Here is a 13,581-nt window from a genome sequence, read left to right as displayed (position 1 = left end):
ATTGTAATTTGGCATATTTTTTAATTTTTTAAAATTTTTATGTGAGTTTCAGGTTTTGTTAAGTAGTTTATGAAATTGTTGATTAAATTAGAGTAATGAAGCTTGTGATTAGGAATTAGTATAGTTTTTAGAGAAAAGGACAAATAGGTCTCTGACCTTTTGTCCTGCAAACATTTTTGTCCCTGACCATTGAAAAATACTTTTAAGTCCCTGACCTCCTTAAAAGTTGGACGGATCAGCCCTCCGTCTAAATGCCTCCGTCAGACCCAATGGAAAATTCTGACGTGGCTCTCGTTCTGAGGACTTGGCATTAGGCTGCCCACGTGGCACATTAGTGGAAGACCAGTTTTAAAAACTAGACAAAAAAGTCCCTCTCCCTCAGAAATTTCTTCTCTTTGTTACATCTGTCAATCTTGGCTTGAATCTTCTGTTATTTAAGACTGACTGCCTTTTGAACAGCTTTAGAGATTTTTGTCTCAGTTTCTTCTTTTACCTTGTAATGAGGACTCAAAATACTACAATTAACACATAGAAAAGTGAAAAATACAGGTATGTTGGACATGATACAGCCTCAGCAGATTCACTGCAAATGACTACTAGAATTAACTTACAGATTTTTGGTTTTCAAGTTGAGTAGCAAGCAATTCATTGTACGTATTGACAATTTGCTAATGTAAAAAATAAAATTAAACTTACAGAAGCCAAGATTTCAGAAAAATAATTTGACTAGTTTTGCAACATTACAGCTTCAACTTTACTATTAAGTAACGCCTCGCTCATAGAATTATCTTCACAACTACAACTTCCACATCCATTCTCTACATGAACACAGTGAGTGTTCAGCTCAACCAACTTTCCATCAGTTTTGGACTGAATAAGTCTATGAACATAGTTGTCTCCCACAAAATCCCAGACATGCTTAGTTTCCACATCTAGGGCATAGCAATGCTGTGTCTCTTTCCAGTGCATGATGGCATGTCCTGCTTTATATCTGAGATACCATTGTCTCAGAAATAAGATACATATGGCTGGAATACACTCAGCAAAGAAGCAGTATAAAAAAAATAAGGGTTGAAGACAAATTCCTTCACCTTCTACAGCTAACAAAACCACATATAACACATATCCAAAGGTTCTCAGTGGTCCGACAAATAAAACATATCGATTTTTCAGCTTGCTGCTGGCAATAGCGGAACACTTAAATAAAATAGTGAGAGTAGGCACCGCATATCTAAAGGAGAGGTTGTACCAAGGCAAACTGGACATGTGGGCTGTTTAGTGGAGGTAGCATTGGATGGTTGGGCATCTCAAGGATGTGGTGAAGGAAGGAACCACGGAACTGGCAGAAGTTGGCGTAGGTCATGTGATTGGAGATGCAGACGAGGGGTTTGCATCCAAAAGGGAGGGTAGAAGGGGGATCTTGGTCGTGGAAGAGATGGATGAGGCCGCGAGTCTCCTCGATCCTAGGGTTTCTAGAGGAGAAGTTGAAGATAGAGGTGGAGAATGATGAAGGCTAGTCCGCTGGGAATTGGAATTGGAATTGGGATTGGCAGTGATGAAACGGCAGTGTTGATGATGCTCCATTGGTAGCCATTGTTGATATATGTAGAACTCCTCTCTTCACCACTAGCCACCAGCATCAACGAACAAACAAAATCAATTTAAGGATTAGGGCAGCACACAAAATGACATAGCTTTGAGAGAGAGAGACTTTTTTGTCCAGTTTTTTTAAAACGGGTCTTCCACTAATGTGCCATGTGGGCAGCCGTAATGCCAGATCATCAGAATGGGAGCCACGTCAGACTTTTCTGTTGGGTCTGACGGAGGCATTTGGACGGAGGGACTGATCCGTCCAACTTTTAAGGAGTCAAGGACTTAAAAGTATTTTCCAATGGTTAGTGACGAAAATGCCTGCGGGACAAAAAGTCAAGAACCTATTTGTCCTTTTCTCTAGTTTTTATTTTTATTATTTTGTGAGTTTAAGATTTTGTTAGGTATTTTATTATATTATTGACTAAATTAGTGTAATGAAGTTTGTAATTAGGATTTGGTTTAGTTTTTTTAGTTTTTTCATATTTTTTTGAGAGTTTAGGATTTTGATAGGTATTTTATTATCAAGTTATTGATTAAATTAGTGTAATAATGTTTGTGATTAGGATTTCTTATGCTAATTTAATGTAAATAGAAATTAAATTAAGTCAAGGTAGGTTAAGTTGGGTGAGATTAAGAGTTCTCGAGTTGTTGGAAGAATTTGTTTAGTTTGTTGAATTAGTTTCAACTTGTGAATTTAATAAGTTTTCTTTTTTATTAGGACGGTGGTATTTCTCTAAGGTCAATTGGAGTTCTTCTTCCGTATTCTATGCATCTGTGTTTTAGGTAGGTTTTCTATCTCTAAATATAATCAATTATTTAAGTTTTATGTCAGACTTACTTTTCCTAGGATAGCATTTTAGGACGGAAGTGGGAGAAGGTCGCATAGAGGCGTCTTCTCGGAACCCTTGTTTGTTAAAAAATTGTGGAGTTATAAGGCATTGTGTACTAGAACGGTTAGAATTTGATGTATTATTTAATTCATGTTTGTTCTAATTCATGCCTGCAGCTAATTTTTCTTTAAAAACTGTTAAATTTATTTGATGGATGTCTCTGAATTAAGAAAAAGTTAGTGCCAAAATTTTGTTTTTATTGTTTAAAACATGTATGGTTTGTGAGAAAATGATAATTAGATTTGGTTGGAGATTCTAATTATAGGAGACACACTATCGAATTTTCTAAAAATTTTAACAAGTTGTGTTATTGGATGAATTTTAGAGTGTCTGTTACAAGATAATTCCAAGTCATCATTTATGAATATATGATAGGGACAACATTGGCCCGGGGATTTCAAACCTGAATTCTTTGAGGAGTTGACTCGTTTATTGCGTATATCTTTAACATGGAACTGTTTAGGTCTCAAAGGGTATCTAGGTATCCATACTATCAGTGTCAGCTGACTAAGTGGTTATGACCTTTAGATATAACACTTCACCTCTACCATAATGGGTTCAAGGATGGGTTTTGGATATGGACGGAACATGGAAAAGTGGATGAGTAGGAAATTAACCAGGTCGCCTCGAATTTCAGTATGGATGGGGTCGATCGACGAGGGTCTAAGTGGTTAGAGAACCAAATATGGATGAAATGAATTGAGAGGGTAACCAAGAGAGATAGAACGAGATGGTGTTTGATGCAATAGGTGTTACTAATACAAAAATGCTAAACAAGAGCCTAACCCAGAGGCAAAGAGCTTTTATTATCTATTAAAATCTGAGCTTTTATTATCTATTAAAATATGTTATGAAACCCTTGTATGAGGGATTTGTTCATTTGAAATTGTTTTTTATATGTGTTAGAATGATGAGTATTAAATCTGAGTCAAATCACACCCAAGAGTCTTTTGATAAGTGGGCCACCCTTTGCAACGACTTAGTACTTGTCGAGACTAGTGGGTCCCCCAGAGCCACTACAAAGCAAAGAAGTTAGTTTTGAAATTGGGTCTAAATTTGGTAAAAATTGATTGTTGTTTGAATGGTTCTATGCTGTATTACAAGGGGACATAGATCTAACTACTTGTAGATTTTGTGATGCACCATAATTTCAAGTCAAGAGAGAACAGATTGGTAAACGGTGGTTAAAAGAATTCCAAACAAACAGATACACTACTTACCCTTAATCCTTAGGCTAAAATGGTTGTATGCATCAATGAGTTTGGCACCTCACAAGACTTGGCATAATAACAACAAAAGAGATGATGATTTTATGATACACCTGTCACATGGCGATGCTTGGAAGTACTTTGATAGGCTCCACCCTACAATGGTGAGTGAGCCCAGAAAAGTTAGATTAGTTTTGTGCATTGATGAGTTTACACCAAATTCTAATTTTGGTAACGCATACTCTTGTTGGCTTGTAATAGTGACTCCGTATAACCTACCTCCCGAAATGTGCATGAAGGACCCATACATGTTCCTAACTTGTATCATACTTGGTCAAAGCAATCCAAAGGCCAAAAAGGTGTATTTTTGCAACCCTTGGTGGATGAGTTGATGGAGTTGTAGGTTAATGGTATATAAACGTATGATATTTCAACCAAGACAAACTTTCAACTACATGCTGCATTTACGTGGACTATTAACGACTTCCTGCATACGAGATGTTATCAGGTTAGTCAACCCAGGGAAGAATATTGTGTTCTGTTTGTATGGAGGATACAAAGTTATTTTGGCTAAAGAATGAGGGTAAGAATACATGGTTTGATTGTCATTGAAGCTTCCTTGATATTAATTATCCTTTTTGGTGCAACAAAGACTTGTTTAGGAAGACTAGAACTGAATAAGAAAAGGGACCTGTGAGATTGAGAGGTTTGCATGTTTGGCACCATGTTAGTAGGATCCCAAGGATCGTCGATTACGGAGAAGGTGTGAGACCTCTAGGACATGGTAACGAGCATAATTGGACCAGGCAGAGTATATTTTGGGACTCACCTTATTGGAAAGATAATTTGGATTGACATTGTCTTGACATGATGCACATTGAAAAGAACGTGTTTGATAATATTATGCACATGGTAATGAATGATGAGAGGATAAAGGATAACGATAAGGCAAGGTTAGACTTGATAGACATTTGCAAATAACCAGATCTAAACTTAATGAGATTTGATAATGACCAGTCGACTAAACCAAATGTGGTGTTTGCTCTAACGAAGGACCAAAGGCAAATTATTTGTAAGTGGATTAGAGGACTAAGATTTTACGATGGTTACACCTCTAACTTGGTAGGTGTGTAAATGTCTCACAAAATAGGCTTGCTGGGTTGAAGAGTCATGATTGTCATGTCTTTATGTAGTCATTACTTCCTGCTACGTTCTGAGAACTTCCTACCAACATATGGAAACCCGGTAAACCCCAATTTTAAGGTTTATCTTGTGTTGAATTTAGTGAATTTTATCAAGTTATCTCACATTTATTCAATGAAATAGCATGGTTTTGTGAATTTCTCCTAAATTGTGCTTAAGATTGAGAACATGATTTTTATGCCCTTAATTTGCCAAATTTAATTCACTTTAATTTCATTCGATGCCTTGATGTGTTTGTTAAGTGATTTCAAGCTTAGAAGGCAAAGATTGGATTGAAGAAATAAAGAAAAAGCATGTAAAATTGGAGTATTCATGAAGAAATGAAGTTTTGGAAATCTTCCATGTGATGCATACGCGTGACCTTGTGCGTACGCGTGACTTGAAAAATCGCCATGCAGTGCGTATGCATCACCTTGCGCGTACACGTGACACAAAGCATGTGACTTCATTAAAGAAAATGTGGCTAGCAATTTCTGGACTCATTCAAGCCCAAATCCAACTCATTTCTGAAGTATTTGAGGACAAATTCAAGAGAGAACAAGGGGGGAGCAATTAGGGTAGCTTAGGAGCCATGCTTTAGGTCATTTTCTAGAGAGAGAAGCTCCCTCTTCTCTCTAGAATTAGGGTAGATTTAGGTTAATATCTCTTAGATTTAAATTTTAATTCTTGTTTTGATTTAGTTTCCTTTACTTTTCCTTATTCCATTGCTCTAATTTCCTTAGTTCTTCTTGTTAATTTCTCATTTGTGCTACTTTTTAGTTTTATGAACTTTTGTTAATTTTGATTCCTTTTAATGCAATTTGATGTTTTATGTTTCTTTGATGTTTGTTTGAGTTATTGTTATTATTCTCTTGCATATGGTAGCTTTAGATTTTATTATTATTGCAATTTAGTATGCTTTTCAATTTATGCACATTAAGTATTTGATAAAATGCTTGGCTTAGTCTTAGAGTAGATTTTTTATTATTCTTGGCTTGGAAAGAGAAGTTTGGAAATCTTGAGTCATTAATACCCAATTTAGATTGGTAACCTAGAGTTGTTAGTTAATCTTGTTTCCATTGATGCTACTTATGGATTGGGATTAACTAGGCCTATTTGACTCTCTCAATATAAGAGATAATTGTAATAGGCTTAACTCTTGGTAACTGTTGTATTATGATTAATAGCTAGGATAGAAAATCTTGATTCTCAATCCTTGCCATGAATGCCTCTTTAGTAGTTGTTATCTTTAGTTGTTTGATTTACTTTCTTGTCATTTGAATTCTTGTCTTCTTATATGCAAACCACCGTGAATCTCATAACCGATAACACACATACCTCACTGTAATTCCTTTGAGAGATGATCCGAGATCTAACACTCTCGGTATTTTTATTGGTTTGCACTTGTGACAAACAAAATTAAACTATAATGCGGGTCGATTGTTGGTTTGGAACTATACTTGCAACGAAGCGATTCTCTTATTGGAAAGAAATTTCGAACCGACGATTGACTTACGTCAAAACCACTTACAGAAATAAGTGAGTTTTTTTGGGATTTATGTGCTCCAAAACTTAATATAAATTATCTCACAGGAATGAAGAAGAACATTCCGATCATACTTTGTAAGTTAGAAAGGATATTCCCTCCCGGATTTTTTGACATTATGGAACACTTACCAATCCACTTGCCGTACGAAGAAAGAGTATGTGGGCCAGTTTAATTTAGGTGCATGTACCCGTTTAAGAGAATGATTGGATCATTCAAGTGCACCATGAAGAACAGAGCTTGGATCGAGGGTAGTATCTGTGATGCATTCCTAGCTAAAGAAACATTTGCATTTTGTTTCTTCTATTTTGAGCTTGATGTTGAGTCAGGTAGAACAAGAGTTGAAAGGAAGGATGAGAGGGGAAAAATCTCGTAAGGAGGACCAATGTATCCAATATTTACCTTTAGGAGTTGCAACAGGTGCGGGTGGTGACTATTGGTTAGAGAAAAAGGAAATCGATGCTGCACATTTGCATGTGTTACTTGACTATAACCAGGTTTCACCGTACTCAATGTAAGTTTGTAAGCCTTCGTAACTATTACACTTAGTAAGATACTATCTTCCAAATCTAATAAAAACTTTATTACACAAAAATTTTCTTATTTATCCTAGTGTATCATAGCTTATTACAAGAAAAAAATCCTAAGACATCACTGAATAATTTTCCCAATTGGTTCAGAGAATACGTTAGAGTGTATCTAGCTAACACAACAGATTCGAAACTACTTGTACTTGGTTGGGGTCCAATGAATAAGGACACAAGCTATCTGATATATAATGTTAATGGATATCGGTTCCATTCTTTACAATGGTCGGTTGAAAAAAAAATATATAACACCGGGGTCTGGGTTCATGGGGATTCAAGCGATGGACATTCTGATTGGTGTGGTGTGTTGTACAATATAATTCAATTAGAGTATATTGGTAGCACTACATACAAGGTGTTTTTGTTTAAATGTCAATTGTATGATCCATGTTCACGACAAAGAACATGAAAGCCCAAGGACTACAATATCACTGAAGTAAATATAACCAAGAAGGCAGGAAATATAGGCACTACGATCCTTTTATTCTACCTCAAATGCATAACAAGTATACTATTTGCCTTATCTGGAGTCATGCAAGTCTAGTTGGGGTGGTTGTTGTTAAGACTAAGTCAAGAGGTTGCATCGAGTCTGATGGGACAGAGAGTCAGGAACTTTTCCAAATTCATGACCCAACTCTTTCAAAAGTAGTGGTTGATACTGGTGTTCTAATCACCATAGGTTGGCTATTATGGATGATGACATCCTTGACCTTAGGGTAGATGATGATGACACACTACCAATGGACAATGACGATCTTCAAGAAGAAGATATAGAGACGAAGAAGAAGAAGATGAGTTTGATGATCAGAAAATTATCTCGGAATAAGATTAATGTAAACATAGTTCTATCTTTTGATTTTTGTTATCAAAGTTTTATTTCATTGTTTACATTCTGTATATTTGATATTATGCAACATATAATAATCACTGTTTTCAGATAAAATACTAATTTATTTGATGTTAATTGAGATTTGACTATCAATTATTAACTATCGAGGTAGATCATATATTGGAAAATAAAAAAAAATATTCACACAGCTGATGGATTTACCGATAAAAGAATTCTGACAGTAGTGATCATTCATATATTTCTTTTAAAATTAAAAAAAAAATTGAGTCGGATTTATCCGACAGTAAAGTAGCGCAAAGACTCATTTTATAGTGCCAACGTTACCTTCGGATTTTTTCTGCCGATAACGTTACTCAGATTTCTTGCCCATGAACGATGACATTCCGACACTAAATTCACTGCAAGTTATTGGCGGACATCAAAATCCGATGGTAAACATTTACTGGCGAGATTTATACCATCGGATTTAATCCGACTGAATATACTCCGGTAAATATAGTACCGATGGATTTTTTTATTTTTTGCTGGTAAATCTGACGGTAATCAGTAACTTTCTTGTAGTGCTTTTCCTTTAACCACTAACACCAAACTTAGAGATTTGTCAAATTTCTAAGTTTAAATTTTTTAAGTGGAATGGGGATGTATGCATTTGTTTGGGTAGGAAGGACGAAGAATAGTGGGAAGATGACAAACAAAATGGTGGGAAGAACACAAATAACATAGTGGTAGTTATGAAAAGAAAAGAAAACAAAGATGATCATGCATGCAAAAATTACTCTTTTTCTGTTTTTTTTTTATTATTTTTTTTAAAAAAAAAACCTTTAATGCAGAACGTAAACCAAAAAGAAGAAAGTGAAAGAGAAATACAAAGGAACAAGAAGAAGAATGCAAATATAGAATACTTAAATGAAAAGAAAAGATAAAGATTTTTTTCTAATTAATTAAAAGAAAAGACTTTAATGAAAAAGAGAAGGAAAAAAATACTCATTGATTGGATTGCCTCCCACAATTTTATTACCTCTTTGTAAACAACTTCCTTCATTATTGGATAAAGCCTTCTTTGTGTTTGCACCAAAGGTTTAAAATCTTCTTCCAATAAAATTCCGTGCACGCACATGGTGGGGCTTATTCCCTTGGTGTTGTTTGAGAGTGTCCTCTTTGTTGGCAACTCATCTTTTGGCTCTTCCCTTTCTTCAAATCTTGAGTGCGGTGGATAATTCTTAAGGGCTCTTTTATCAAGGACTTCTTGAATCAATAAATCAAATAACTTACCTTTCATGCTTTCTTCTGGCTCACTGAGGTATAGACCCCTTATACTGATTTCCTTACATTTTTCCGTGGCATTGGCATTGTTTTATTTGGGAGGGAATATTTTTGTTTTTCTTCCAATTGCTGGGCAATGTATTCCACTTGTATCTTTAAATTTTTTATGGAGATTTCTTTGTTTTTGAAGTTTGTTTTTGTTTCTTGCATGAAATCTTGGGTTTGTTAAACAAACTTCGTAGTGGCTTAGGACAATTTTTCTATGTTACTCACAAGAGATGAGATGGAAGCTGCTTCAAGAAATGAGGACACTGTTTGGGATAGTTTTTCCATGGCAAGTGATGAGCGGATAATTTATACGCTTTTTGGCATTATTTTTAGTATGTTTTTAGTATAATCTAGTTACTTTTAGGGATGTTTTTATTAGTTTTTATGTTAAATTCATATTTCTGGACTTTACTATGAGTTTGTGTGTTTTTCTGTGATTTCAGGTATTTTCTGGCTGAAATTGAGGGACTTGAGCAAAAATCAGATTCAGAGGTTGAAGAAGGACTGCTGATGCTGTTGGATTCTGACCTCCCTGCACTCAAAGTGAATTTTCTGAAGCTACAGAACTTAAAATGGCACGCTTCCAATTGCATTGGAAAGTAGACATCCAGGGCTTTCCAGTAATATATAATAGTCCATACTTTGACCGAGTTTAGACGACCTAAAAGGGCGTTGAACTCCAGTTCTACGCTGCTGTCTGGAGTTAAACGCCAGAAACACGTCACAAACCAGAGTTGAACGCCAGAAATACGTTACAACCTGGCGTTCAACTCCAGAAAGAGCCTCTGCACGTGTAACATTCAAGCTCAGCCCAAGCACACACCAAGTGGGCCCCGGAAGTGGATTTATGCATCAATTACTTACTTCTGTAAACCCTAGTAACTAGTTTAGTATAAATAGGACTTTTCACTATTGTATTAGACATCTTTTGAAAATCTTTGAACATCTTGGGACGTCTGGTTCTTAGATCATGGGGGCTGGCCATTCGGCCATGCCTGGACCTTTCAATTATGTATTTTCAACGGTAGAGTTTCTACACTCCATAGATTAAGGTGTGGAGCTCTACTGTTCCTCAAAGATTAATGCAAAGTACTACTGTTTTTCTATTCAATTCAACTTATTCTGCTTCTAAGATATTCATTTGCACTTCAACATGAATGTGATGAACGTGACAATCATCATCATTCCCTATGAACGCGTGCCTGACAACCACTTCCGTTCTACCTTCGATTGAATAAGTATCTCTTGGATCTCTTAATCAGAATCTTTGTGGTGTAAGCTAGATTGATGGCGGTATTCATGAGAATCCAGAAAGTCTAAACCTTGTCTGTGGTATTCCGAGTAGGATTATGGGATTGAATGACTGTGACGAACTTCAAACTCGTGAATGCTGGGCGTAGTGACAGACGCAAAAGGAGGGTGAATCCTATTCCAGTATGATCGAGAACCTCAGATGATTAGCCGTGCTGTGACAGAGCATTTGGACCATTTTCACAAGAGGATAGGATGCAGCCATTGACCACGGTGATGCCTCCAGACGATTAGCCATGCAGTGACAGCGCATCGGACCATTTTCCAGAGAGGATGAAAAGTAGCCATTGACAATGGTGATGTCCTTACATAAAACCAGCCATGGAAAGGAGTAGGACTGATTGGATGAAGACAGCAGGAAAGCAGAAGTTCAGAGGGACGAGAGCATCTCTATACCCTTATCTGAAATTCTCACCAATGATATACATAAGTATTTCTATCTTTATTTTCTGTCTATTTATTATTTATTTTTGAAAACTCCATAACTATTTTATATCTGCCTGACTGAGATTTACAAGGTGACCATAGCTTGCTTCATACCAACAATCTCCGTGGGATCGACCCTTACTCACGTAAGGTTTTATTACTTGGACGACCCAGTGCACTTGCTGGTTAGTTGTATCAAAGTTGTGAATGAAAAACAATTTATTAAGACGTGCGTACAGAGTTTTTGGCGCCGTTACCTGAGATCACAATTTCGTGCACCAAGTTTTTGGCGCCGTTGCCGGGGATTGTTCGAGTTTGGACAACTGACGGTTCATCTTATTGCTCAAATTGGGTAATTTTCTTTTTGTCTTATTTTCAAAAAAAAAATTTTAAAATAAATATTTTCAAAAATATATTTTTCTTCAGAATTTTTAAGAATGAATTCTAGAGTTTCATGAAGCATGTTGAAGCCTAGCTGGCAGTAAAGCCATGTCTAATTCTTTTGGATAGGGGCTTCCAACTATCAGCATAGAGGCAAGTTAATTGGAATGTCAGCTGTGGCATGTCTGAGTTACATACTAAAGCTTGGCTGGCTAGTAAGCCATGCCTAACCCTCAGATTGGAGCTTTAGACTAAGAGTACAAGATTCTTGGAATTCATATTAAAAATTTTGGAACCCTTATTTTTCTTTTTCACAATAATTTTCGAAAAATACCAAAAAAATTAGAAAATCAAAAAAATCAAAAATATTTTATATTTCTTGTTTGAGTCTTGAGTCAAATTTTAAGTTTGGTGTCAATTGCATGTTCATCTTGCAATTTTCGAAAAAAAATCATGCATTCATAGTGTTCTTCATGATCTTCAAGTTGTTCTTGGTAAGCCTTCTTGTTTGATCTTGATGTTTTCTTGTTTTGCATCTTTTCTTGTTTTTCATGTGCATTTTTGCATTCATAGTGTCTAAACATGAAAGATTTCTAAGTTTGGTGTCTTGCATATTTTCTTTGCATTAAAAAATTTTTTTTTTCAAAAATATGTTCTTGATGTTCATCATGATCTTCATAGTGTTCTTGGTGTTCATCTTAACATTCATAGCATTCTTGCATGCATTCATTGTTTTGATCTAAAAGTTTTCATGCATTTCATCATTTTCATGTTTTTCTCTCTCATCATAAAAATTCAAAAATAAAAAAAATATCTTCCCCTTTTTCTCTCTTAAAATTTCGAAAATTAGATTTGACTTTTTCAAAAATTTTTAAAATCTAGTTGTTTTTATGAGTCAAATCAAATTTTCAATTTAAAAATCTTATCTTTTTCAAAATCTTTTTCAAAAATCATATCTTTTTTATTTTTTTTATTTATTTATTTTCGAAAATTTTAAAAATATTTTTCAAAAATCTTTTTCTTATCTTTATCACATAATTTTCGAAAATAACATCATCAATTAATGTTTTGATTCAAAAATTTCAAGTTTGTTACTTACTTGTTAAGAAAGATTCAAACTTTAAGTTCTAGAATCATATCTTGTGATTTCTTGTGAATCAAGTCATTAATTGTGATTCTAAAAATCAAATCTTTTTCAAAAACTAATTTCAATCATATCATTTCAAAAATATCTTCTTATCTTATCTTCTTCAAAAATTTGATTTTAATATATCTTTTCTAACTTCTTATCTTCTTATCTTTTCAAAAATTGATTTTCAAAATTTGTTTCAACTAACTAACTAACTTTTTGTTTGTTTCTTATCTTTTTCAAAACTACCTAACTAACTCTCTCTCTCTAATTTTCGAAAATATCTCCCTCTTTTCCAAAAATTCTTTTTAACTAACTAATTATTTTAATTTTTTATTTTAATTTTCAAAAATTACTAACTTTTTTCAAAAACAATTTTCGAAAATCACTAACTCTTTTTCAAAAATAATTTTCAAAAATTCTCTCTCTATCTCATCTCCTTCTATTTATGTATTCATCTACTAACACTTCATCTCACCCAAATTCGAACCCCCTCTTCCATCTATGTTCGAATTTTCTCTTCTTCCCTTCTTTACATTACATTCTTCTCTTTTTCTACTCACACAAGGGAACCTCTATACCTGGGTAAAAAGGATCCCTATTATTATTATTTTTCTGTTCCCTCTTTTTCATATGAGTAGGAGTAAGGACAAGAATATTTTTGTTGAAGCAGATCCAGAACCTGAAAGGACTCTGAAGAGGAAATTAAGAGAAGCTAAATTACAACAATCCAGCAAGCACCTTTCAGAAATTTTCGAACAAGAAGAGGAGATGGCAGCCGAAAATAATAATAATGCAAGGAGGATGCTTGGTGACTTTACTGCACCTAATTCCAATTTACATGGAAGAAGCATCTCCATCCCTGCCATTGGAGCAAATAACTTTGAGCTGAAACCTCAATTAGTTTCTCTGATGCAGCAGAACTGCATGTTTCATGGACTTCCATCTGAAGATCCTTTTCAGTTCTTAACTGAATTCTTACAAATCTATGATACTGTTAAGACTAATGGAGTAGATCCTGAAGTCTACAGGCTCATGCTTTTCCCTTTTGCTGTAAGAGACAGAGCTAGAGTATGGTTAGACTCTCAACCCAAAGACAGCCTGAACTCTTGGGATAAGCTGGTCACGACTTTCTTAGCCAAGTTCTTTCCTCCTCAAAAGCTTAGT

General features: G+C 35.0%; 1 pseudogene; it reads right to left on the bottom strand.

The window, feature by feature from the left end:
- Positions 1–355: 355 nt before the first annotated feature.
- On the bottom strand, positions 356–4,001 carry LOC110264622 (BRAP2 RING ZnF UBP domain-containing protein 2-like; annotated as a pseudogene).
- Between the last annotated feature and the right edge of the window lie 9,580 nt (positions 4,002–13,581).

This window comes from Arachis ipaensis, chromosome B7 (genome assembly GCF_059453495.1).
Source record: "Arachis ipaensis isolate K30076 ecotype BB chromosome B7, ASM5945349v1, whole genome shotgun sequence".
Lineage (NCBI taxonomy): Eukaryota > Viridiplantae > Streptophyta > Magnoliopsida > Fabales > Fabaceae > Arachis > Arachis ipaensis.
The sequence above is the reverse complement of the archived record's forward strand: the minus strand, read 5'-3'. Positions and strand labels throughout refer to the sequence as shown.